The sequence below is a fragment of the Anabrus simplex genome, chromosome 6 (assembly GCF_040414725.1).
Source record: "Anabrus simplex isolate iqAnaSimp1 chromosome 6, ASM4041472v1, whole genome shotgun sequence".
Taxonomy (NCBI): Eukaryota; Metazoa; Arthropoda; class Insecta; order Orthoptera; family Tettigoniidae; genus Anabrus; species Anabrus simplex.
Genome location: NC_090270.1, coordinates 235,420,592 through 235,447,735, shown reverse-complemented (window position 1 = coordinate 235,447,735; position 27,144 = coordinate 235,420,592). Strand labels below are relative to the sequence as shown.

Below are 27,144 nucleotides of genomic sequence, written 5' to 3'. Positions count from 1 at the left end.
ATCACCTGTATTACATCCTCATATGCAAAATTATTCTTTTTAGAAACAGAAATTTGTTCACTGATAAATAGTTGGAAAAAGTCATAATCTAATGATTGTGTATTTCTTACTGCCTGAACTAATCTTGATCCTGTTCTGTTCCTATCGATGATAATAGGAAAGTGGACACTTTGGCATGGATCAGTAGTGACCCTCCGTGTAAATTTATGCATAATATCTACTGTATAAACAATTAGATTAATTGCACTTATTTAACATTAGGGGTAGCGAGTCTTGTCTGTAACCCACCATTGAGTAAAGACAGATTATGTTAAAAAATTATCTTTCCGATATTATTACCTTTCGGACAACATACTTCACTACCCCAGTGTTATGGGCGTTGTAAGCTACGCCTATATATGCTAACTGAGAAAACTGGGCAAGAAAAGAATCCCATTGTTGATAGTTACCTTTTATGCAAGGCGGACACTATATAGATAGGGCCTACTATAGTTAATCCATTAATTTGTACAGCCATCATCTGAGTGCCTGGTTTAATGTGCACGAATTGTATAGGGTGGTAAGTTAGGGAATTGTGGACAATATATAGATAGGGCCTACTATAGTTAATCCATTAATTTGTACAGCCGTCATCTGAGTGCCTGGATTAATGTGCATGAATTGTATAATGTGGTAAGTTAGGGAATTATGAATCAAAATGCATGTACCACCTGCACAAGTCCCATCTGCCCGTATGTTTAAAAAATCTTTTAAAGGAAATATAAAATGTGATTTCAACCATGTTTCACTTAGAGAATTATCTGTGGATCAAACAGTTTTATTAGCTATTAATTTGTGCCTCTTACCTAAGATACTCCTACAGTTCCACTGTAGAATTCTCATGCTTCTACCTCAAATGAGTGACCTAATAATTGAATATTATCATTGTGTAGAGTCTTAAGTAAATGTTGACTAACAGAGTGTGCAAGATTGATACATGGTGCTACGTCTAGAGTACGATCACCCCTCCCCTGAGCTTCCTGCTCTTTTGCTCCTACAAAAGGTGATGCAGTCAATTCCATAGTAGAATGGATATGTTTATTAACCACTGAGCTGTTAAAATGGTCCTATGTATTTCGGATGTTGCTGAGATTTTCTGATACGCCTGTCTGTCATACCCTGGTTTTGTTGGTTGACGTGGAGGACTGGTTATGACTGCTGTACATTTCCTTTTCCTACTAGATATTTCTTCCGCTTGGCTAGAAGAACTACAAGGTAGGGGAGGAAATTGTTGCGGAACATTTAACGGATGATAAACCTGATTTATAATTACATTGGACTGAAGTATCTCAGAGAATGATTTGTTTTCAATACTCATACTTTTTTTGGATCTCTTTTTTCTTTTGGTGTTCCAAACATCTTTCTGCCCCAGATGGATTGATTACCCGCAAAATGTATGCATGCGAAAAATTGTTGAGAACAATCAGATTCATGTTTGTGGGTTACTGTAGTCACGTCCTAGTTCGTGAACCATGGGCAACGGCTGAGTGGCCTAGTAAGTGACCCTGAGAGTTGGGATACCAGTTGCTATGGAATGGGAGTGGGCATCTTGGACATATTCTGAGTCATGGCCCTCCTTGCGCTCAGACGGCTAGGACTATACAATTCACTGGTGGTCCATAACCCGTTAGAGGAGAGATCCTCACTTGGACTATGTGCAAGTAGGGTAGCATCCTGCTTCATGAATTTACCGAGCTCAGAACATTTTAAGCAAACCTCGGACCTATGGGAGTAATGGAGTCCCACTCCCATTTGGCAGGCGAGGGACTCCTTGGAAACAAATGAATGAAATGGAATTCGATATGGAGCTATCAATATTAATGGGGCTTATGGAAGAAAGAAGGTAGAACTGGCTGAGTCAGCAAAGAGGATGCATCTGGATATGCTAGGAGTAAGTGATATTCGGGTAAGGGGAGATAATGAGGAAGAGATAGGAGATTATAAAGTGTGCTTGATGGGTGTTAGAAAACGAAGGGCAGAGTCTGGTGTAGGGCTCTTTATCAGGAATACCATTGCACGCAACATAGTTTATGTTAGGCACGTAAATGAGCGAATGATGTGGGTAGATTTGTCAGTTGGAGGAATTAGGACAAGAATTGTGTCCGTGTATTCACCATGTGAGGGTGCAGATGAGGATGAAGTTGACAAGTTTTATGAAGCATTGAATGACATCGTGGTCAGGGTCAACAGCAAGGATAGAATAGTGCTAATGGGCGATTTCAATGCGAGAGTTGGGAATAGAACTGAAGGATATGAAAGGGTGATTGGTAAATGTGGGGAAGATATGGAAGCTAATGGGAATGGGAAGCATTTGCTGGACTTCTGTGCTTGTATGGGTTTAGCTGTTACAAATACATTCTTCAAGCATAAGGCTATTCACCGCTACACATGGGAGGCTAGGGGTACCAGATCCATAATATTATTATTTAGCGTATGGCTTATACAGACAATATCAGTATATACATATTTACAGCTGAGAAACAAATTAATTTGTGCTTCACAATTGAATATCAAGTTTTTCAATCCAACGTACAGCTTCTGGAGATACCAACAGGAAGTCATCTTCATCACTGTGATACGCTCGAATCTTACATTCTCTGACGATATGATGAACAGTCTGGTGCGGAGCTCCGCAGTCACAGTCTGGATTAGGTAGCCTTTTCCACTTATGGAGAGCGGCTCTGCACCGGCCATGTCCTGTTTTGATTCTATTCAGAGCAGTCCAGGTCTTGCGTGGTAGGTGGGATCCACTTGGAAGTTCGGGACCTGAGAAGAAGTTATGAAGGCGCACATCTGTTACTGCTTCCCATCTACTTTTCCACTCATCAAGAGATTTAAAATCCTTAGCATCCATGTTAGCAGCATCACGCAGAGTTGGATGGCATGATTTCAGTCTATTAAGATTCAGAAGTGGCAGGTCACTATTCACGGGTAGACAAGGATTTCTTGAGATCTTGTGGAATTCCTTAATAAGGGCATTAGATCGGCGTAGATCAGGTGGCATTATACCAGTTAGCACTGGAAGCCAATGAACTGGAGTAGATGTGATTGCGCCAGATATGATGCGCATTGTGGTATTAAGCTGGGTGTCAACAAGCCTTGTATGATGACTGTTCATCCAAACAGGTGCACAATACTCAGCACTTGAATACACCAAACCCAGGGCTGAAGATCGCAAAGTGGTTGCTGAAGATCCCCAGGTAGTTCCACACAGTTTATGAAGGATGTTATTTTGAGACTTCAACTTTTGTGCTAAGTTCAGGAGGTGTTGTTTGAAGGATAGTGTACGGTCCAAGATGACACCAAGGTATTTTGGGTTCCAGTTATGATGAAGAATTCTCCCTCTGAAACTTTCAGTTTCACGTTCGCCAAACGATTATTTAAATGGAAGCAAGACACTTCTGTTTTACTCACACTGGGTTGAAGTCTCCAGATTTTGAAGTAATTTTCCAGTAAAGACACGTCTTTGGTCAGAATCTCTTCAGTCGTCTCCATTACCTGATCTTGTACAGCTAGAGCCAAGTCGTTGGCATAGCAGAATTTTCTGGATGAAGTGTCAGGAAGGTCGGAGAGATATAAGTTGAACAATAATGGTGAGAGAACTGATCCTTGGGGCAATCCGTTGTTTAGCTTCCTCTCCTTGCTTATCTTGCCTCCAGTGATTACTTGGAACTTCCGATCACTTAACATGTTGTTAATCAGTTGAGCCATCGTTCTGCATGGTATGATATGAAGAAATTTGTAGGTAAGGCCTTCCCTCCATACAGTGTCAAAGGCAGCAGTAAGATCAGCAAATGCTACAGATGTTTTCAGCTTCATTTGATATCCTGCCTCAATGAAGGATGTAAGAGACAATACTTGGTCACAGCAGCTACATCCTGGTCTGAAGCCTGCCTGTTCAACTGGAATATGCTCTAGGATTGCGCTACTTATTCTGTTATATATCAACCTTTCAAAATGTTTGTAGCAGCAGCTAAGAAGGGCGATGGGTTGATAGCTTTCTACCTTGTTGCTGGGTTTGCCAGGTTTCAGAGTAGGAATTATCTTAGCCTTCTTGAACTCCGATGGAAGTTGACCAGTCAGCAGGATGTCAGTAAAGAACGCTGCCAACCATTTCTTAGCATATCCTCCCAAATGAATCAGAAATTCTGGATGGATGCCATCGAAACCAGGTGACTTAAAAGGTTTGAGGTCCTTTAGTCCCATGTCAATGTCTAAAACTGTGAAGGGACATGTATATTCAGAGGAGGGAGATGTTGTCTTTTTCAAATCACGAAGCTGTCGTCTAATATGTTTGGTATATTTCTTGTCGGGAGGCACTCTTGATGTGGTAATGATGTGGGAAGCAATTTGGTCACGTGTTACTCCTGAAGGTTTTCTGCATACAGATCCACTTCCTCCCAATCTCCTCAGAAGGCTCCATGCTTCCCTGCTTGAGTGGGTAAAGTCCATACTTTCAACTGTGTCTGTCCATTTCTGCCTTCGAGATAAGTCTAAGCTGGTCAAAAATTCTGTAGCTATCTCTTGGTCGCTACTTTGCTGGAATTGTTGGTACAGTGTTTCACTTTCATCACTCCATCCTGGGATATATTCTTTTCGATATCCTCTTGGCATACACTTTTTAGCTGTTGTACTTACTGCACCGATGAACCAATGGTAGTTCTTATGAGATGGAGGGATCCAGCGAATGCACTTATCCAGTTCCCTTGAAAACTCTGCCCAGTCAGCTTTCTGGAAGTTCCATCGAGCATATGGAGTTAATCGTATGACAGGGACTGTGCAACCAATTTGTATTATTACAGGTCTGTGCTGGCTGTGGGGGAAGGCATCTATCACTTTTCTTGTGGCATTGATCGGGAAACCTCTTTCATTGCAGGTAACAAAACATAAGTCAGGATTAGAATCCTTGCCCCAAGCTGTTGACCTGAAAGTACCTTGATCTTTGGCATCGAACACTAGATGAAGATTGTTCACTTCAGCCCATTCTGCAAGCATACTTCTATTTTCATCATTGTCAGAGTATTTCCAAAATTCATGGTGACTATTGAAATCCCCTATATAAATTGCAGGATTTTCTGCAGTTTGTAAGACAAAATCAGGCCAGGGTGTCTTAGGTGGCTTATAAACATTTGTTATAGTGATATCATGCACTTGTATGACAACCATATGTATATCTTCCTTCACATTAACAGAAATTAGTGATGCCTCGTTTAGGTTGCTCCGAACATACGTAGCAATACCACATACCTCGTGATAAGTTGCACTGAGAGCAGTATATCCAGGAATTCGACCTCTGCTTTGGAATGTTTCTTCGTTGGAAACATGAGTTTCCTGAATGGCGACAATGTCGTTGTTATTGTCCAACAGGAATTTCGACAGATAGTCACACTTTGCCTTGCTAATGCTCTCGACATTCAGTTGTAGGAGTCTGATAGATGGACCAATGTTTCTCGTTAAAGAGGTCTGAGAAGAACTGTTTCTATTAATTCGTCGAAAATATGTCATTGCCTGGAGATCCTGTGGATAGTCTGGCTACCTGTTTTCGCTGTTGCTCAGTTAGCACCACCCAGGAGGCACGTGTAGGGCAATTAGAGGTTAAACCTATGGACTTTGAATTCAGGAAATCTGTTAGGAATGTACGAGTTTTTCGCGGATTTTTCAATGATACAGACCACATCTGATCTGTTTTTTTTTTTTTTTTTTTTTTTTGCTAGGGGCTTTACGTCGCACCGACACAGATAGGTCTTATGGCGACAATGGGATAGGAAAGGCCTAGGAGTTGGAAGGAAGCGGCCGTGGCCTTAATTAAGGTACAGCCCCAGCATTTGCCTGGTGTGAAAATGGGAAACCACGGAAAACCATTTTCAGGGCTGCCGATAGTGGGATTCGAACTTACTATCTCCCGGATGCAAGCTCACAGCCGCGCGCCTCTACGCGCACGGCCAACTCGCCCGGTGATCTGATCTGTAGTGAACTAAGTATCTCTAGGCCTAGGGTAGAGAAAGTGAAATCTGTCTGCAAACGAATAAGGGTACAAAATCTCCAGGACGAGGAAATTAGATAGAAGTACATGGATATGATTAGTGAGAAGTTTCGAACAGTAGACAGTAAGCAGGTTCAGGATATAGAAAGTGAATGGGTGGCATACAGGGATGCTGTATTGGAAACAGCAAGGGAATGCTTAGGAACAACTGTGTGTAAAGATGGGAGAAGGCGAACATCTTGGTGGAATTATGAAGTGAGAGCAGAAAAAGAAGGCTTATCAAAAATGGCTGCAAGCAAGGGCCGAGGCAGACAGGGATTTGAACGTAGATGAAAGAAACAGAGCGAAACAAATAGTTGTTGAATCCAAAAAGAAGTCATGGGAAGATTTTGGTAATAACCTGGAAACCTTTCTGGACAGTAATAAAGAATCTTAGGAAGGGAGGGAAAAAGGAAATGAACAGTGTTTTGAGTAATTCAGGTGAACTCATAATAGATCCCAGGGAATCACTGGAGAGGTGGAGGGAATATTTTGAACATCTTCTCAATGTAAAAGGAAATCATCCTGGTGGTGGTGCAAACAGTCAAGCTCATGGGGAGGAGGAGGGATGTTGGTGAAATTATGCTTGAGGAAGTGGAAAGGATGGTAAATAAACTCCATTGTCATAAGGCAGCAGGAATAGATGAAATTAGACCTGAAATGGTGAAGTATAGTGGGAAGGCTGGGATGAAATGGCTTCATAGAGTAGTAAAATTAGCGTGGTGTGTTGGTAAGGTACCTTCAGATTGGACAAAAGCAGTAATTGCACCTATCTATAAGCAAGGGAACAGGAAGGATTGCAACAACTATCCAGGTATCTCATTGATTAGTATACCAGGCAAAGTATTCACTGGCATCTTGGAAGGGAGGGTGCGATCAGTCGTTGAGAGGAAGTTGGATGAAAACCAGTGTGGTTTCAGACCACAGAGAGACTGTCAGGATCAGATTTTCAGTATGCGCCAGGTAATTGAAAAATGCTACGAGAGGAATAGACAGTTGTGTTTATGTTTCGTAGATCTAGAGAAAGCATATGACAGGGTACCGAGGGCAAAGATGTTTGCCATACTGGGGGACTATGGAATTAAAGGTAGATTATTAAAATCCATCAAAAGCATTTATGTTGACAATTGGGCTTCAGTGATAATTGATGGTAGAATGAGTTCTTGGTTCAGGGTACTTACAGGGGTTAGACAGGGTTGTAATCTTTCACCTTTGCTGTTCGTAGTTTACATGGATCATCTGCTGAAAGGTATAAAATGGCAGGGAGGGATTCAGTTAGGTGGAAATGTAGTAAGCAGTTTGGCCTATGCTGACGACTTGGTCTTAATGGCAAACTGTGCCGAAAGCCTGCAATCTAATATCTTGGAACTTGAAAATAGGTGCAATGAGTATGGTATGAAAATTAACCTTTCCAAGACTGAACTGATGTCAGTAGGTAAGAAATCCAAGAGAATTGAATGTCAGATTGGTGATAAAAAACTGGAACAGGTTGATAATTTCAAGTATTTTGGATGTGTGTCCTCCCATGATGGCAATATAAGAAGTGAGATTGAATCAAGGTGCAGTAAAGCCAATGCAGTGAGCTCGCAGTTGCTATCAACAGTATTCTGTAAGAAGGAAGTCAGCTCCCAGACAAAACTATCTTTACATCGGTCTGTTTTCAGACCAACTTTGCTTTATGAGAGCGAAAGCTGGGTGGACTCAGGATATCTTATTCATAAGTTAGAAGTAACAGATATGAAAGTAGCAAGAATGATTACTGGTACAAACAGGTGGGAAAAATGGCAGGAGGGTACTCAGAATGAGGAGATAAAGGCTAATTTAGGAATGAACTCTATGGATGAAGCTGTACGCATAAACTGGCTTCGGTGGTGGGGTCATGTGAGGCGAATAGAGGAGGATAGGTTACCTAGGAGAATAATGGACTCTGCTATGGAGGGTAAGAGAAGTAGAGGGAGACCAAGGCGACGATGGTTAGACTCTGTTTCTAACGATTTAAAGATAAGAGGTATAGAACTAAATGAGGCCACAACACTAGTTACAAATCGAGGATTGTGGCGACGTTTAGTAAATTCTCAGAGGCTTGCAGACTGAACGCTGAAAGGCATAACAGTCTATAATGATAATGTATGTATGTATATACAATCAATTGTATCATGAGGTAATGCACATTTTGCACAAGATGGTTCACGAGCTCTGCAATTTCTAGCCGCATGGCGATAACGTTGGCATCTCATACATAATAGTGGTGAAAATTCAAAGGCCTCAACTTCAAATCAATCAATAACAAACACTCGAAAATGAGTAGGTTGGTCTTCCAATGAGAATTCCTCTTCATCTGTGAGTCCGTAGGTGACTGAACATCCCAATATGTGAGGCACATAATTTTCTGCAGAGATGGTAGATAGTCCCAGGTGGAGTAGCCATTGTTCTCCTTTTTTATTCTTTTTCCTTCCTTCGTTGCCTCTTATCGTTTGCTATTCACCTATAGTTTTCTTCGAAAAGTAGCGTGCCGCGATGAACTAAAGATATCCAGGATGAGCGGTTGAGGGCTAAGGTCTCCTAATTGTGGACATCAATGTGGCACATCTTCATGTTAGCCTTAATTACATCCTTAAGCCGCTTCCTCTGACCTCCCAAGCAACGTTTCCCCACTGTTAACTCAAAGTAAAACACTTGCTTGGGAATGCGATTGTCAGGCTTGCGTATTACATGCCCTGCCCATCGTAGCTGACATTTTAAAACCATGGCTTCTATACTGGTGGTATATGCCTCTTCAAGTACGCTGACATTTGTACGTTTATCTTGCCAGGTTATATGCAAAATTCTCCTTAAACATCGCTGGTGATATTGTTCCAATTTTTTAATATGCTGCCTGTAGCATGTCCACGATTCAGTTCAATATAGTAAGCTGTGAACTATAACTGAATTGTATACGAAGATCTCCATTGCAGCATTGACATCATGATTGTCAAATACTCGGGATCATAGTTTGGCAAAGGATGCTCCAGCACGGTTGATTCTAAAATGGATTTCCGAATCTATATTTCCGCTTGATGAGAGGATGCTGCCAAGGTAAGGGAAGAAGTTTATTACTTGAAGGCTCACTCCGTCGATGGAGACAGTGATCTCTCTATGTCTATCTCCACGGGCTGATTGATAGAGAATCTGTGTCTTACTGGTATTTAGTTTGAGACCAATCTTTCTGTATGCAGTTGAAAAGGCATTCAGGATTAACACTAGTTCTTTTTCAGACTGTATGGCTATGAAGTGTTTACAACCATTTAGTACATAGTTGTGTACGAACCATATTTGGTATAATCATGATTGTATTATTTGTGAGGTTATGTCATGAAACATCTCCTGTATAATTATATATTAATATGAGTCTATTTAGTGTAAGAACACGTAATTAATAGTGTATAATTTATTATTACCTGTATATATGATGTATAATCCAATGTAACATTGTGCAACACAATGTAACATCCAGAATAACATATCTTTGGCACTATACAGTTATAGAAAATTCTTTGTAACTAGGCTATTGGAAACTCTTGAATTTACAAGAAAATATGTAGTGTCATATTTTTCTAGAAGCCTGGCCAGGCAAGTAAAGAGGCAGTCTTGATGGTAGAGTGGAGTTGTTTTAATGAGACTTGTGTGGAAGTCGTGTTAACTGGGTGTTTGAAGTCAAGTATGTGAATTGGTTTAGTTGAGTTGGTAGTTGACATGCAACTGTTGCAGTCTCTCCTAATTCTTCGTAATAGTGTTTTGTTTATCAAGATGGCAGTTCATTAGTGCGTGCATGTGGAAGATGTAAATACAATTAGTAAATAAATAGTGTACACAATTGACAGCATTTTGTGTGCATCTTTGTGGATACATCACACATCACGACAAATACCACCTTTGAAATATAATGTTATACAATACAAATCTGTGAATGTATTTTATGTATTTAATCTACCAATATAAGAACAACTTTTAGAATATTTTATTTTTTTATACATTTTGCCAATAATGGTACCGTGATTTCAATTTTAACAGTAATTGAGCTTTAAGCTGATGATGTTCTCTACAAAGAATAAAACATGTACTTATAATATATAAAATAAACATTGTAAACTTATATTATAAAGGAGGGATTTTCCTGTAATTTAACAAGCCCCTCTAAGATCAGACGTAAAGTCAGGATTGCTTCATGTGCTCCTACATTTCTTTTGAAGCTAAACTGTCTTCTTCCAACTCAGCTACAAATTGTCCTTCCATTCTTCTGAACGTATCTAAGAAGTGTTTAAAAAAAAAAGGGTCAGGAACTGCTAGATGTAAAATCCTGCTCTCACTGACATTTAAAGTCCTTTGAAGTGGTTCAAACTTCTGAAGCTAATATGACTTATGACTGTCATTTTCATTTTCCTGTCATTTATATCTGATTTTCTTTCCTGAGCATATATCTCTCCTGTTAAAACTCGGTTCTACATTTCAATAAACTCAAATCATAAACAGATTTATTATGTTTACATAAAACGATGTATATTGATCAATAACAGACAGCAACCAGTCTCTAATGTTTTGGCCCAGACAATATGACAACCATTCACGTTTGCTTGCTTCAGCTCCAGCAGCACATTGGTGATGTATTCTATCATATTCTGTACTCATTGACTGACACTGGCGGTTTTATTAATATGACAATGAGCACAGAACTCGGCTTCAGCGGGTGAATGCATTCCAGTGTATGCCGCTCATTGACAGTCGCTTATAACAAACTTCAATCCTTTTTTTTTTTTTTTTCCTTACGTACTGCACTCTGCGCGATAACCTCAATGCAGTTGGTAGGACTTACAGTAGTTTAGTTTCAGTCTGGGTGGCTATACACTAGGAATAATTTTTTAAAGAATAATCTTTAGCAATGTTAAATTTTTCTGTTGTTTTATCATGATCAAACTAAGAAAATTTGAAGTTCATTTTACACAAATGTTATGTTAATTGTTTATTAAAAAAAAATATTTGTTGCTATTTACACTGGGGTACTTAAAGTTTTCTATCTCTCACATTTCTTAACCAAAATCCATGAAACTTGAACGAAAACAATCTAACTTACATGGGAAATGTTCCCTACCACTTTTGTTTGAATTAGTCACAGGGTTTTAAAATTATATTACAATTTAAGTTTCTTGAAATTTTGCTTAACAGAATTGTTTAAAATGTTGTTAAAATTACATTTTTATGAATATCATCTTCTCAGTGCTAGGGAATATAGATACATGTTGTTGTTGTTGTTGTTGTTTGAGTCATCAGTCCATAGACTGGTTTGATGCAGCCCTCCATGCCACCCTATCTTGTGCTAACCTTTTCATTTCTACGTAACTATTGCATCCTACATCTGCTCTAATCTGCTTGTCATATTCATACCTTGGTCTACCCCTACCGTTCTTACCACCTACACTTCCTTCCAAAACCAACTGAACAAGTCCTGGGTGTCTTAAGATGTGTCCTATCATTCTATCTCTTCTTCTCGTCAAATTTAGCCAAATCGATCTCCTCTCACCAATTCGATTCAGTATCTCTTCATTCGTGATTCGATCTATCCATCTCACCTTCAGCATTCTTCTGTAACACCACATTTCAAAAGCTTCTATTCTCTTTCTTTCTGAGCTAGTTATCGTCCATGTTTCACTTCCATACAATGCCACGCTCCACACAAAAGTCTTCAAAAACATCTTTCTAATTCCGATATCAATGTTTGAAGTGAGCAAATTTCTTTTCTTAAGAAAGCTCTTCCTTGCTTGTGCTAGTCTGCATTTTATGTCCTCCTTACTTCTGCCATCGTTAGTTATTTTACTACCCAAGTAACAATATTCATCTACTTCCTTTAAGACTTCATTTCCTAATCTAATATTTGCTGCATCACCTGCCTTCGTTCGACTGCACTCCATTACTTTTGTTTTGGACTTATTTATTTTCATCTTGTACTCCTTACCCAAGACTTCATCCATACCATTCAGCAACTTCTCGAGATCTTCTGGAGTCTCAGATAAAATAACAATATCATCGGCAAATCTCAAGGTTTTGATTTCCTCGCCTTTCCAAATTTCTCCTTGATTTCCTTTACTGCCTGTTCTATGTAAACATTGAAAAGGAGAGGGGACAAACTGCAGCCTTGCCTCACTCCTTTCTGGATTGCTGCTTCTTTTTCAAAGCCCTCGATTCTTATCACTGCAGACTGATATTTATACAGATTGTAGATAATTTTCGTTCTCGGTATCTGATCCCTATCATCTTCAGAATCATAAATAGCTTGGTCCAATCAACATTATCGAATGCCTTTTCTAGATCTACGAATGCCATATATGTGGGCTTGTCCTTCTTGATTCGATCCTCTAAGATCAGACGTAAAGTCAGGATTGCTTCACGTGTTCCTACATTTCTTCTGAAGCCAAATTGATCTTCTCCCAACTCAGCTTCAACTTGTTTTTCCATTCTTCTGTAAATAATACGTGTTAAAATTTTGCAGGCATGAGATACTAAACTAATGGTGCGGTAGTTTTCAAACCTGTCAGCACCGACTTTCTTGGGAATAGGCATAACAACATTCTTCCAAAAATCGGATGGGACTTCTCCTGTCTCATACATCTTGCACACTAAATGAAATAACCTTGCCATGCTGGTTTCTCCTAAGGCAGTCAGTAATTCACAGGGAATGTCATCAATTCCAGGTGCCTTGTTCCTATTGAGGTCACTCACAGCTCTGTCAAACTCTGACCTCAAAATTGGGTCTCCCATTTCATCAGCATCAGCAGCCTCTTCATGTTCCAGAACCAAATTATCTACATATTTACCTTCATACAACTGTTGGATATGCTCCTGCCATCTTTCTGCTTTGTCTTCTTTTCCTAGAAGTGGCTTTCCATCTGAGCTCTTAATATTCATACACCTAGATTTCCTTTCTCCAAAGCTTTCCTTGATTTTCCTGTATGCAGCATCTACCTTTCCCAGGACCATACAGCCTTCAACATCCTTGCACTTCTCCTTCAGCCATTCTTCCTTAGCTACCTTGCACTTTCTATCCACTTGATTCTTTAATCGCCTGTATTCTTTTCTGCCCTCTTCATTTCTAGCATTCTTGTATTTTCGTCGTTCATCAATCAGGTCTAGTATCTCCTGAGTTATCCACTGATTCTTAGTTGATCTTTTCTTCCTTCCTAACATTTCTTCAGCAGCCCTACTGACTTCATTTTTCATGGCTCTCCACTCTTCCTCTGTAGTGTTTCCTTCAGCCTTTTCATTTAATCCTTGTGCAACATATTCCTTGAAACAATCCCTCACACTCTTTTCTTTCAACTTGTCTAGATCCCATCTTTTTGCATTCTTTCCTTTCTTCAATTTCTTCATCTTCAGATGGCATTTCATGACCAACAAGTTGTGGTCAGAGTCCACGTCTGCTCCGGGGAAAGTTTTGCAATCCAACACCTGGTTTCTGAATGTCTGCCTAATCATAATGAAGTCTATTTGATACCTTCCAGTGTCTCCAGGTCTCGTCCACGTATACAGCCGTCGTTTGTGGTGTTTGAACCAAGTATTGGCAAGGACTAAATTATGATCAGTGCAGAATTCAACCAGCCGAGTTCCTCTTTCGTTCCTTTGTCCCAATCCAAATTCTCCTACTGTACTACCTTCTCTTCCTTGGCCTACCACTGCATTCCAGTCTCCCATCACAATTAGATTCTCGTCACCTTTTACATACTGTATTATATCTTCTATCTCCTCATATATTCCTTCGATTTCTTCATCATCCACTGAACTAGTAGGCATATAGACCTGCACTATTGTGGTGGGCATTGGTTTGGTGTCTATCTTGACGACAATAATTCTTTCACTATGCTGGTCGTAGTAGCTTACCCGCTGCCCTATCTTCTTATTCATTATTAAACCAACTCCTGCATTTCCCCTGTTTGATTTTGTGTTGATAATTCGGTAGTCGCCTGACCAAAAATCTTGTTCTTCCTGCCAACATACTTCACTTATACCAACTACATCTAACTTTAGCCTATCCATCTCCCTTTTCAGATTCTCTAACCTACCACAACGATTCAAACTTCTAACATTCCACGCTCCGACTCGCAGAATGTCAGTATCCACCTTCCTGATGATCGCCCCCTCTCGTGTAGTCCCCACCCGGAGATCCGAATGGGGGACTAGTTTACCTCCGGAATATTTTACCTGGGAGGAAGCCATCATCAGTACATCATTCATACAGAGAGAGATGCATGTCCTCGGGAGTTAGTTACGGCTGTAGTTTCCCGTTGCCGTGTAGCAGTATCAACACAGCTAAGCCATGTTGAGTATTATTACAAGGCCGTATCAGTCAATCATCTAGACTGCCGCCCTTGCAACTACCGAAAGGCTGCTACCCCCCTTTCGATGAACCATTCGTTAGTCTGGTCTCTCAACAGATACCCATCCGATATGGTTGCACCTGCGGCTCGGCTATCTGCATCATTGGGACACGCAAGCCTCCCCACCGCGGCAAGGTCACATGGTTCAAATAAAAATCAAGCAGATACCATTTCTTTGACAAAAGTTAAAGCACTTTGAATGACTTCAAATGTCAAAAAACAAATTGAGTAAATCACATTTAAAGTTTACTTAGTATGTTTTCACTCACATTCTGTTTTGATGACATCAGAAACCTCCTGGGACATACACAGGTCCTTCCTTGGAAGCTTTATGGTCTTCCTTCATCTTTTTCCGGCCTCTGAGGTACCTCCTTCTTGTCTTAATGTGGTGAGACCAACATAGGAGGTTTTCGGACACCGCAACCAAATGGTGCCATTGAACGACTCATTATTTTGTGTCTTGCCATGCAGACACTTAACAAGCATATCAGGAGCAGTGAGCCGTTCATACATAGGTTTCACTTCCTGCACAATATCAAAAGGGATGCCTTCTTTGACTTTGTAAGCATTTAGTTCTCCCTTAGCCTTTGACCTCTGGTAACTACACCAACTGTTCTCTCCTGGAGGACATCTGTGGTGGGTAGGAAAACCTTTCCTTGCTGCAAAATGATAGAAAGTGGCCCATATAGCATTTTTCATTTTGGCTACACTTTCTGTATTTTCTCTAAGAGCTATACCAAAATAATTTTGCAGTTTTTTTAATTTTAGTAAGTTTGCCTTTGCCACCAAGTTTTTTATCTGTACCGAGTTTTCTCAAAGCAGTGCCTAAACGTTTCTGGTAATGCCCAATGCATTCCATTTTAGTAATAGTTTTACCATTATATGGGTCAGCCTCAATAACAGATGTATAACTTTTTGAGTCACCATCACCATAGTAGTGAGTATATTAGAGTTGCCTTGTATCCTTGGAACACATGAAGATTCTAACTGCACCAACAGGTTCCATGTTGGGAGAACTGCCTTTATAATTAATATCACAGTAAGTAGCATGGTCTACTTTCCAGGAGAGATGTGCTGGGTCATTTTTATCATATTTGGGATGTTTCCTACAATCCAAGCAGTCCTTGGATAAAACTTCTGTATCCAACACTTTGCCTGTATCCACTGAGATAGCAGTGACGACACCCAAAAGGGAAGAAAAACCACGCTTCATCCAGGTACCACCCACACTTACACCACGTTCATTCTCCCCAATAAGTTCTCTGACCTCATCTGCTGCTTCTTTCATTGTCTCATTGCCAAGTTCAGTAACTACTCTGCATAGTTCCTTAGTATGGTTATGATAAGCATTGGGATTTGGAGGTGGTGGCATATTCATCACTGATGAAAACTTTTTTGCTTCAGCATAACCACATTCAATTTGCCTCATACCATATACCATTCTTCTGTTCACTTCATAAGCTTGGCCTTGTTTAGGAGATGTGTACATGTAATCTGTCATGTGACCGCAAAATTTACAACACAAGGCCAGTTTTGAAGCCCAACCCTTTCGCAATGACTCGCCCTGCACTATAAAAATAACATTAGAATTGCAGCACTCAGAACAGGCTACCATAGCCAGTAACATTTGTAGAGAGTGTAAATGAAATAGTATAAAATTACAGTTTTCATCACCACTAAATTTCTCGCTAAGTTCATCAGTTGGTAATTTTCTATATGAAGCACCTAGGTTATGTTATTCTTGTTCATTTGTATTTTCACCCATAGCACTCACATTATCAGTGTTATTATTTGCATTAGAGGAATACTGATTACCACGGAATTTCCTTTTCTTTTAGCACTATTTCTTGAACTGGAACCCATTATATCAATGAATACACACTAACACACAAGAAGTTTGGAATGTTTTTTTCTTTCACAAAACACAGACAGGTGTTGCATTCTGGTGGAATGCACACGCGCTAACTTGCAACAAATGAAGAACAATATGCTACTTGACGGAAACCAGTGGGAAAGAGAAAGCGAAAGTCAGTTTAGGCTCGAAAGGAATTGTATAGATCTGCTGATACGCCAGACATGACAGCTGTCTGTCAGAATGGTTGCACCCTCTTACAGTAAATAATTTATTTCAACATGAAAGTTTAATGGTATATTTATGAACCATACATTTTCTAAAACTAGAAGAAATTTCCTACAAAATGGATTCTTTCTTAAAAAAGTAAAATTTCTGAAAAATAGTGCATATGGCTGCCTTAAGTCATTAGATGATCTTAATATTGCTGTGTGTAACAAAATGAGAAATTTTCCTCACTGAATGAGACACATTCCATTGAGAAAGAACCAAGCATGCCAAGAAAGCCTTTATCATATTTCTACCATAGAAATACCTAAAATGATGCATCCACTATCAAAATCTACTAGATGTCGCTCACCTTTCTCAGTGGTAAGTGTTCTATCTCGTGCTTATTGATGGAGGTAGTACAGTTGCATACACCAAAATAGTGGAGATAGTTCATTCACTTCACTGAAAGAAGGTATTTTTTACTAAGCAGTTCAAATATGATGGTCACCATTGTATTATTTTTGTAATCTACATCTGGTGCCAATTTCAGCCTTCCAAACATTCTTGTTTCTTCCGTATCATGATGGAGGGTGACAGAACATAAGGATGGAGCTTATGCCAATAGTTGAAGATGTGCACATCAGTATGGTGAATATAACACAATCACTTCACTCATAGAAACATACTGTTTAAAAACTCCAAAATTCATAGTTATTGGAATTTCATTGTATTTTTTGTAAAGAAGAGGCTGTAAACTATATCATTGGCCAGTTTTAACTGTTGGGATATCTTCATTTCCTCAGTGTAACCGTGAAAGACAGAAAAGAGATTTTATAGATACAGATAGATAGTCACAAAAAAGAAGTGAAAAACAGAATATAGTTTAAACTACAAATGCAGCTTGCAACACAGAACAGCTACTAGCTGATGCTTGATTCCTTGAATTGTCTCAATGGCATTAACAATATGTGCAAAACGTGTTAAAACCTTGAGTTTATGCATTTGAGATATGAACCCTGTAAATAAGAGACAAAATTATACAGAATTGTCACAAAATTGTTCAGATTCCAGTAATGAAGAGACAGCAACTTATAATTATTAGCCGAAACTTAAACTTAAACTGTGTGGATCCACTTGTCTAGCCACAAAGTGACACACATTATGCTGCCATGCTATGCATAAATAAGAAGGTCGCACAACCAGGCAGGTTTATGAAAACCAATGTCGTAAGGGGACATAAATGGATCCACACTCTTTAATGTTTTGCTAATAATATTGTAAGCCACGTCACTCCATTACTCATTTCTAATTTTGTCAAATGGTCATTTTGAATAATTAAATTTTATAGTATCACAAGACCTGAAAGCCTAACACAGGCACTGAACTTTTTGAAAGTGTCATTTTAAATTTACATAGCTGGCCTATAAGATTTATTCATTTTAATGCCACAAGCATTTGTCACAATGTTGTTTTAACATATCAACAATCGTCTGAATTTCCCACTACTTTATTTTATTGGTGTTGTATTACACTTCACAACTTCAAACTCTTTGGTGTATTTGTGTCTCTTATCTTAATTTTCAAGAAGGGACATCGCAGCAACTTGGGAAATTATATCCACTAATGCTAAATTTTTAGATCTACACCATGTGTTTGAGTCATCAGTCCATAGACTGGTTTGATGCAGGTCTCCATGCCACCCTATCCTGTGCTAACCTTTTCATTTCTACGTATCTACACCATATGCTGACAATTTGTAATTTTGTTTTGGGTCCTGGAATGTACAGATATTTGTGTGATTTTTGATCGCTGATGAAGAAAATGATCTAATTTTTCACAAAACATGTCCAGAAATGTAGATTAACTTTGTTTTTGTGTATGTAATAAATATTGACAAGGTAGACCCACGAAGAACCCATTGTGTTATTCAGTTGTCACAGTCAATACAGACCACATAGGACCAAAAACTGTCAAATCCGTAATTTCGAACCTATCAGTGGAGAGATGACATGGAATGACATTATTAGACAAATAAGCTTGGGTGGAGGTTTTAAAGGTAGGAAAGATCATAATATTATGATAAAGTTGGAATTCAGGAGCACAAACAGGGGAAAATATTAATTTACAGGACAAGGAATTACTTACTTACTTACTTACTTACTTACTTAGTCGTTCCTCTTGTACCTTGTGGTGTCGGGGTTTGGCAGAGAGACCGTCAGGCTTTCTTGGCTTGTGTCATCTGATGAGCTTCTCTCCACTGGATACCTCTGGTTTGTATGCTGCACTTGATGTTATCTTTCCACTTAACAGAGGATCATCCTCCCCTCAAGGTCCTTCACTCTGGGCTACCCACACTATGCGTGGCAATTGTGTTTCCGACATCCTCATCACGTGTCCAAACCAACGTAATTGAGCTCCTTCTATGGTGACTTTCAATGGTGTTACTCCCAATGTCTTCCTGATAGTGCTGTTCCTAATACAGTCTCTCCTTGTTTTATATTCTGTTCTCAGATATCTCATTTCAACTGCCTGCATCCTGCTTAGGTGTTTCGTGCCAAGTGCCCATGATTCACAGCTGTAGGTGAGTAGTGGTAAGTATACTGACTTGTATAAGTTACTCTAAGTTTGGTCCTCTTACTCATTTCTTTCTCATTGACAAAGCTGTGGGAGAGAAATATGGCATCCAGCAGAGCCAATTTGATTGTTAAGTTGATCATAATCTTCCCACCTTCACTCACGATGGCCCCCGGGTACTTGAACATTCTTATCTGTTCCAATTCCGTGTCATTGACCTTAATTTTTATCTCTCTTTTCTTTCTTCTGACAGCCATCACTTTTGTCTTGCCTGGGCTTATGACCATGCCCCTGTTTTTCATTTCTGGATTCCAAATATCTAGATTGTATTGAAGATCCCTGGGGGATTTTGCTAAAAATCACAGTATTATCTGCGAATGCCAGCTGTGTTATGTATACAGGTTTCAATTTGTAGTCTCCCACTTTAAATTTCTTAACCTGTTCTTTACAGCTTTTCATATCATCTAGGAAGATTATGAACAAGTATTGTGGCAATACATCTCCAGCTGTTGTGATGAACTCTTCAGACGTACAGTTTGAAGTCTGTACCTGGTTTGTGTATTTTCAGTAAAAACTTTTAATTGCTTGCAACAGGGAAGGATCCACTTTTCATTTCCTCAAAATTTCCTACAATTAGCTTCCATGGTACCTTATCAAATGTTTTGACCAGATCTAGGAAGCAAACATAAGTGTCCCAGTTGTGCTCTAAGTTCTTTTCACATAGTGAAGATCAAATCCTGGGTGCTTCTTCCTCCTCTGAACCCACATAGCTCTTCCTTCAAGTGTTCCTCCATTTGACTTCTCAGTCTGATTTCCAGGATTCCCAAATAGAGTTTCCCTGGAATACTAAGCAGTGATATGCCCCGATGATTTTTACACAGCCTATTGTCTCCCTTTATTGAATATCGGAATGATTGTGGCAAATTCCCTATCTTGAGGAATTCCTTTTTTTCCGAGACCAGCCTTATCACTATAAGTAATAGCTGCTCCCCATCAGTACCCATAAGTTTGTTCTTTTTGACTGCTGCTCTCAATTCTTCCACTGAGATCTCAGTTCCCTCACACTGTACTTCTTCTGCAGGTTCTAACAGTTCTAATTTTTTTTTCTGTTCCTTCTCCTAGATTCAAGAAGTTCTTCAAAATATTATTTCCATCTTTTCATAATGCTTTCTACAATTGCAAAGAGTTTACCATTCCCATCCTTGATAAATTTTAGGGGACATTCCTTCTCTCTCCTTAAAACTCTTGAGGATTTTGTAGAGGTGTTTTTGATTCTCTGTAGAGGCTTCTTCGATCAATTCTCCAAACTTTTCACAGCTCTGGATCTTTGTAATTCCTATGACCTCCTTCACTATAGCCCTTTGGTTCTTATACTTTTGATAATCCTCAGGTATTTTGGTGGCAAGATATTTTTTTCATAATAATATCTTCTCCTTTACTTGCTGATTCCACCATGATGTTTTCCTTCTGTTTGTGGTTTGCCCTTGTGTAACTCCATGTATGCTACCCAAGTTGTCTGAAGATTAGATTCAACTTCTAGGCCCAGTTTTTGTATTTCTGCATGAACAGTAATGTTATATTGTTCCTGTATGGCTGTTTCCATTAATTTATAAGACTATCCTGGAATTATCTTTCTTTGGGGCCTTTCTTAGTGTTCTGTACCCTTGTATCCTCTCTGTTACACATTTTGCAACAAGAAGCCTGTGATGACTTCCTATGAGGTGTTCTTTCATGACTATACAGTCAATAATCGATTTTTCACCTCTTGCAGGTTCGAACCTTGTATACTTTATGTCGGAATTTGGTGTTTGCTATGGTTAATCTGTTATTAAAAGAGAACTGCAATAACCTGTGATCATTGCTATTGATCTTATATTCTCCTTCTCTCTCTATTATTACCTGGCCATCTGCTTGGATCGTTGCTTTCTCTTCCATTCAGATCTGACAGGTAAAAATCTGACAAATATGTTAAATTGTAGGCTACATATTGTGTTATGAAACAGATATATGTCATTACTTTTTGACATATTTACAAGTTTGTAGAACTGTCATTGTAGAAATGACAGGTAATCCTTTATATGTAGTCTGTAATATATATATAACTTCGGGAGTTTATTTTTGTGAATGTTTTGTGATTTAAATTCTCTTGTGGATAATGAACTTCATTAACAGCAGTAGCGAGAGCAATTAAGAAATTGAAATGATAATCACACCAGCTTTTTAGACACAGAATTAACATAACCTTCAATTTCAGTAACTTCGTATTCAAAGAGAAATTTTCTATTAGCAAGACATCAGCTGAATACATTATAAGTTAAATAGGACAGCATCTGCAGTCACAAACACAAAGAAATTATTCTTGTATTTTACACCTACTTTTTACATAAGTCTAGTCTATGCATAGCATCCAATGATCAATATCGCTCTTCAGACCTTTTAGAGTGTAATACAGTAGACTTACTAGGTCTGACATAAAACTGTCGCATTTATGAAACAAGTTCTTTAGTTGAAATTGACTTTCAGCCTATTAGGTCGCTGAAGAGATGTTAAGTACAGAACAAAAATGGTCAATCGGACACCGAACCCACAACCTCCAGATTTTGCATCGGTTGCTCTACCAAGTTTGACAAGTTACTATATTTTGCTTGTCAAGTAAGGGAAACCTGTAACATTTATGAAACAGATTTTTTTTTTTTTTTTTTTTTTTGCTAGGGGCTTTACGTCGCACCGACACAGATACGTCTTATGGCGACGATGAAACAGAAATTTGTAATGATATATTTACAAATTTGTCAAATCTGACAATTGTCAACATTGTTGCACCTGTTTTATAAAATAGGGCCCTGCTCTAGCTCTTTCTTGTCTAGGTACACCACTATAGAAGAGAAGAAATCTGTCCTCTAACTGATCACAACCTTGTCCTTTCCTTTTTGTTTCTGTCATAGCCGAATAATGTAGTGGTTACTTCTGTATCTCCTTTACAAGTTCTGTTTCCTTCCCATTTATACCTTTTACATTCCAAGTTCCTATAACCATGGTCTGTAATCCTCATCAGTTTGTCATCTTCTTTAGCAGTCTGGTTGTCTCTCTTTGCTTGCTTTTAGTAGTGAGGTTTTGAAATAGCAGGGAACTGGCCCGCTGCTTCTTAAGTGTGATGGAAGGGCTGCTTCCCCACAGCCTCCAGACCTGCCACCTGGATAATTCACTGCTTCGTTGTAATTCGCAGTTACTTCCTGAGATAGTGCATTATTCTATGGCACCCTCAGGTGCATCCAGAACCCTCCTCCTTTCTTAACATGGGCTTGGAACCAACTATGGCGGAGTTGGAATAATTGAACAAGGGAAATATTCTATAAATTTCCAAGTTCTTTGAAATCATTTAAGAAAAATCTAGGTAAACAACTGATAGGGAATCTGCCATCTGAGCAACAATGCTAAATACAGATCAGTGGTGACTGATTGTCCCATCTTTGGTTTCAATGGCTTTAATATCCTCTCTGTCTAATCTACTTTTTAGTATTCAATATATTTTTTTGGTTTTCTTTACAATCCTCTTCTGCAGGGTCTTTTATTTTGGTCACGCTCTGCAGCACCACTCAAAGTATGGCGCAATGACACTCTGTCGCTAGCCAGTATAATGCACGCTTTTCCTCCCCACTACTCACGGCAATTCATACTTATAGAAATCCATTTCTAGTGAAACTATTAGTCTAAAACCTACCTGGCATTACATTTCATGTTCAAAATGTTGTCCCTCAGCTGTCAAACATGCCTGACTGACACCTCATAAATAGGTTTGCAGACACTCGGCAAATCTCAGCCCGTGTTATGTTCGAAATAACTTGTATAATGTTCTCTTGTGTGAGGGTTGTTCACATACACTTTTCCCTTCAGCATCCACCACAGGTAATAATCACAGGGATTTAAATCAGGAGATCTAGGGGGGTAATAAACCACACAATTTTTGAAAATTTCCCATATTATTTCCATAGATCAATTAGCAGTGTGTGCTGTCGCATTATCTTTCATAAAGTAACCATTACTCCTTTCTTCTTCCATCAGCTCTTGAAAGAATGGTCTGAGAATGAGGTCTATATATCAATCAGCATTTATTGTTTCACGTAAAAATATATAGGCCCTATAATTCTGCGAGCACTTACTGCGTGCACCAAACTCCTATCTTTACATCATGAAGTGGACGGACATGCAGCTGGTGGGGATTTTCTGCACACCAGTAGCAACTGTTTTGACTATTTCCATAGCCACTTAAGTGTAGACATGCTTCGTTACTTATAAAATAAAAGTTCTGGGTCAATATGCCCATCATGAACTGACTGAAGCAACCAGTTAAAATACCGAACCCTAGCGAAACTGTCAGGTCCTCTTAAATATTGGGCAGGGGTGGGTTTGTACGGTTTTGCTTTTAACAGTTTTGTGGGCAGAAGATAATGACACATTAGCTTGTACGGTGGGACGCGACAAGGATTTTGTTGGAGTTCTTTCCAAGAGAGCTCCTATTTCGTCAAGCTATTCCTCTGTTAAAACGGTTCATCTCCTGCGTGATTTCTTGTTAAGAACGGACCCAGTGGTGCGGAACTTTTTTTTACTAATTTACGTAACCGTACTCCTATGGGGAGAGAGAATGCCAGGAAATTTGCGAATGAATCGATGATGATGATGATGATGCTTGTTGTTTAAAGGGGCCTAACATCGAGGTCATCGGCCCCTAATGGTACGAAATGGAATGACAAATTAATTAAAAGTCCAAAATTCTCCACTGACCAGAATTCAAAACGTGAGGATGAAGAATGAATGGATGGACATGAATTTAAAACAATCAGTGGATGCAACCCGCAATGCCTTACATTCACAGAAACTGACGTAAAACAATAGGATTACTGACCAAGGGACTGCTGCTAGAGCATAACACAGAATCGATGATGCGTGCAGTCTAAAGGGGGTCCAAAATCTAAGTTATCGGCCCCTCATAACGGTACCTATCACTAGGAAAGTAGAACCATGGTATTTGTCACGTTGCGGTACGAATCAAAAGTAGCAGAGACTCGCAGTATTCCACAAATTATGGTACTACTCACAGGTTATGAAATGCGACATATAATACAGACCTATGGTTTTTCTCACTTTGTGGCGCCATTTACAGGCAACGCAAACCTATGGCGTTCATCACATAAGAGTACTAACCACAGGGATCTGCACTATCCCATGGTGTTCCTTATATAGTGGGTACTAATCATAGGCAAGGCAGAACCATGGTAGCTATCATCCCATGGTCTTGCTCATATGGTGGTACTAATCACAGGTACTGCAAAAGCTGACCGCACGGTGCTCCTGTGTGCTACTAATCACAAACCTAGTTGGTAGCTAATATAATAGTACTACGCACAAGGTAAAGCGACCCATGATGTTCTCCACGTGGTGGTACTAATCACAAGTAGTTTCATGGTTCTAAGACAATCATCCCTTGGTCGCCCCTTTTAGTCGCCTCTTACGACAGGCAGGAGATACCGTGGGTGTATTCTTCGTCTGCGTCCCCCACCCACAAGGGGTGCGAATGAATCGAAAACGGCGTTCTGTATAAGAAGAATGCTTTACATGAATACACGCTGTTCTACTGTATACATCACTCGTTAAATACATGATTAGTATTCCTACAGAAACTACACTATTTTAAAGCGAACACATTGAACACGCTGCCGTACTGCATTAGGTCATCTTAGCCAGTCATGAAGCAATGTATCTCTCAGCAAATGAGTCCCCCGGCCGTGCTATCGCCTTCCATGCGTTCCCCTGACACATGGAACGAGCTAAAAAAAGAGACCCTGGTTCTACTGTAAATGTCTCCCATCTCTTGACCTTCTTTTCCCCCACAGTTTCCTTTACCAGTAGTTTCTGTCTTTTGTATTCTTGTTCAAGGTTTGCTACTTTTTTCAACATCCTGTGGAATGTATTTGTTCTTGTATTTCAACATCCTTGATCTTTAATAGTCTTTTACTCTCTGTCATTCCATCAGCTAATTTGCTTCTGCTTTACACTTCCTCCAGTTTTACCACAACTTCTACTGCACAGTTAACTAAAGTTGTTTTGAACAACTTCCATTCCTCTTTTTGGTAACTTTTGTGTTGCTACGTTTTGAAACGTTTTCTTACTTTCTTCTTGATTTAATTCCCACTCCTTTATTCTGGGTATTTTCATTGTACTTTATGTATGTGCAACCTTCTGATTTAAGTCTGTCACTAGGAGCCTGTGATCACTGTTGAAACACTTGCTTGTATCTCTCACTCCTCTAATTACTTTATCTATCATCACCAGCGCTCAAATTTTAATAACCTATTAAATGCTGAAAAAGACCTAAAAATCCTCAAAAAGTAACTTAAAATGAGCAAGAAAATGACCCAAAAATATGAAGGAAAATAAATATTTATCCACAATAATAAATATATGCATTGTTCACATTACCTTTAAGTCATAATACAGTGTGTACAATTAATAAGCATCATCAAATAACAATAACTAACTAACGATGATTAGTACCCTCTATATGAGGAACACCACGGGATAGTGCAGGTCCCTGTGGTTAGTTATTGTACAGAAACACTTGAGAGAATAATATTTCAGTCATTTTTAAAATGCATTTCTTACAAGCAAAATAAATGAGCATCTATATATCGTCATTATTAGAATATTATGCAGTCCACCCATGGATACCACATGTTTGTCATGAGTGGCATGTTGCTGAATGGTAATCTTTTATCTGCTGACCTTTTCACTTTGCATATTTATCAGAAAAATGCCTGATCATCTGCAGAAAAAAATATCCTTTCTGAATTGTAAAATAGTTTCCCTTCAATGGACAAGATGACAATGATGATGATGATTATTATTTAAAGTGCCCTAACGTCTAAGTCATTGGCCCTCTTCAGTGGACAGCTTTAGACGTCATTATCTTTGGCATTTTAACATTTGAGGTGAAACACATACAATAATCAAACCTTGCACTGTGTAAAATGAACCTAACAAGAATGTATAGGTATCTCAGTACTCAGGCACCTCAACAACCAGACTGAAATGTGAATTTGTACCTACTACAGTGATAATACCTCCCCATCTCATCGCAAGCCCATCCAGATTAGAAGCAATGTCTCATCGCACTCTACGGATGTGGATTTCCAAAGAGCATAGATAAGAGCTGTAGGAGGTTACTTTATTTCACAATTTTCGAACTGAGTACTGCACCATTTGATGTTTCCGTATTTTTGTTTATTGAAAGCTTGGATGAGTATTCAGATATGTTGATTACCCAATGTAATTGTATAAAAATATCTAAATAATCAATGCAAAATAAAGAAAAATGACTTAAAAACTAATAATTAATATAATGAATAACGATTTATGTACCAAGTTAGCAATGTGTATGATACACAAGTTAAAACATGACAAGTCATCAAAACCCAGGCCCTGATTATCACATAATCAATTATTGTTTCAAATGTTCCATCCCAGCTCTATCTAGTTATCTTATGATTGTCTTGTTTTTTGAAGAAAGTATTCTTTATTAGAAGGTTATCATCACACACAGAAGTCTAGTGCATGTTCATCCTCAGTATTCCTTACTCCATATCCAGAAGGGCCCATGGCCAGATCTAATTTCTCCAGTTTGATCATTCAAATGCCCAATTAGCATGATGATATCTTCTTAAAACTCTTCCACGTAAGGAGATCTTCCTTGTCATTGACATTGCATCCTTGCTGTTGGAGGTGGTGGTGGTAGTAATTATTGTTTCAAGAGGAAGTACAACTAGGCAACCATTCTCTATATAACACTAATCAGAGAGATCAGAGAGTGATCACTTTCTCTATCCTATCTGACCCTCCTTGGTCATCTCTTGTTATTTTTCCACCCCAACCACCACCACCACCACCACCCCAACCACCACCACCACCACCACGCTATTAGAGCATTCGAGAGCTAGGGTGTCTTTCATTTTCACGCCTCAGTGGCCCTTGTCTATCTTTGGCCGATATCT

General features: G+C 39.1%; 1 protein-coding gene across 1 annotated transcript in view; it reads right to left on the bottom strand.

Moving 5' to 3' along the window:
* LOC136876377 (transmembrane protein 98) overlaps nucleotides 1-27,144 on the bottom strand; it is a 239,580-nt gene that overhangs the window by 31,170 nt on the left and 181,266 nt on the right. The window lies entirely within an intron of this gene.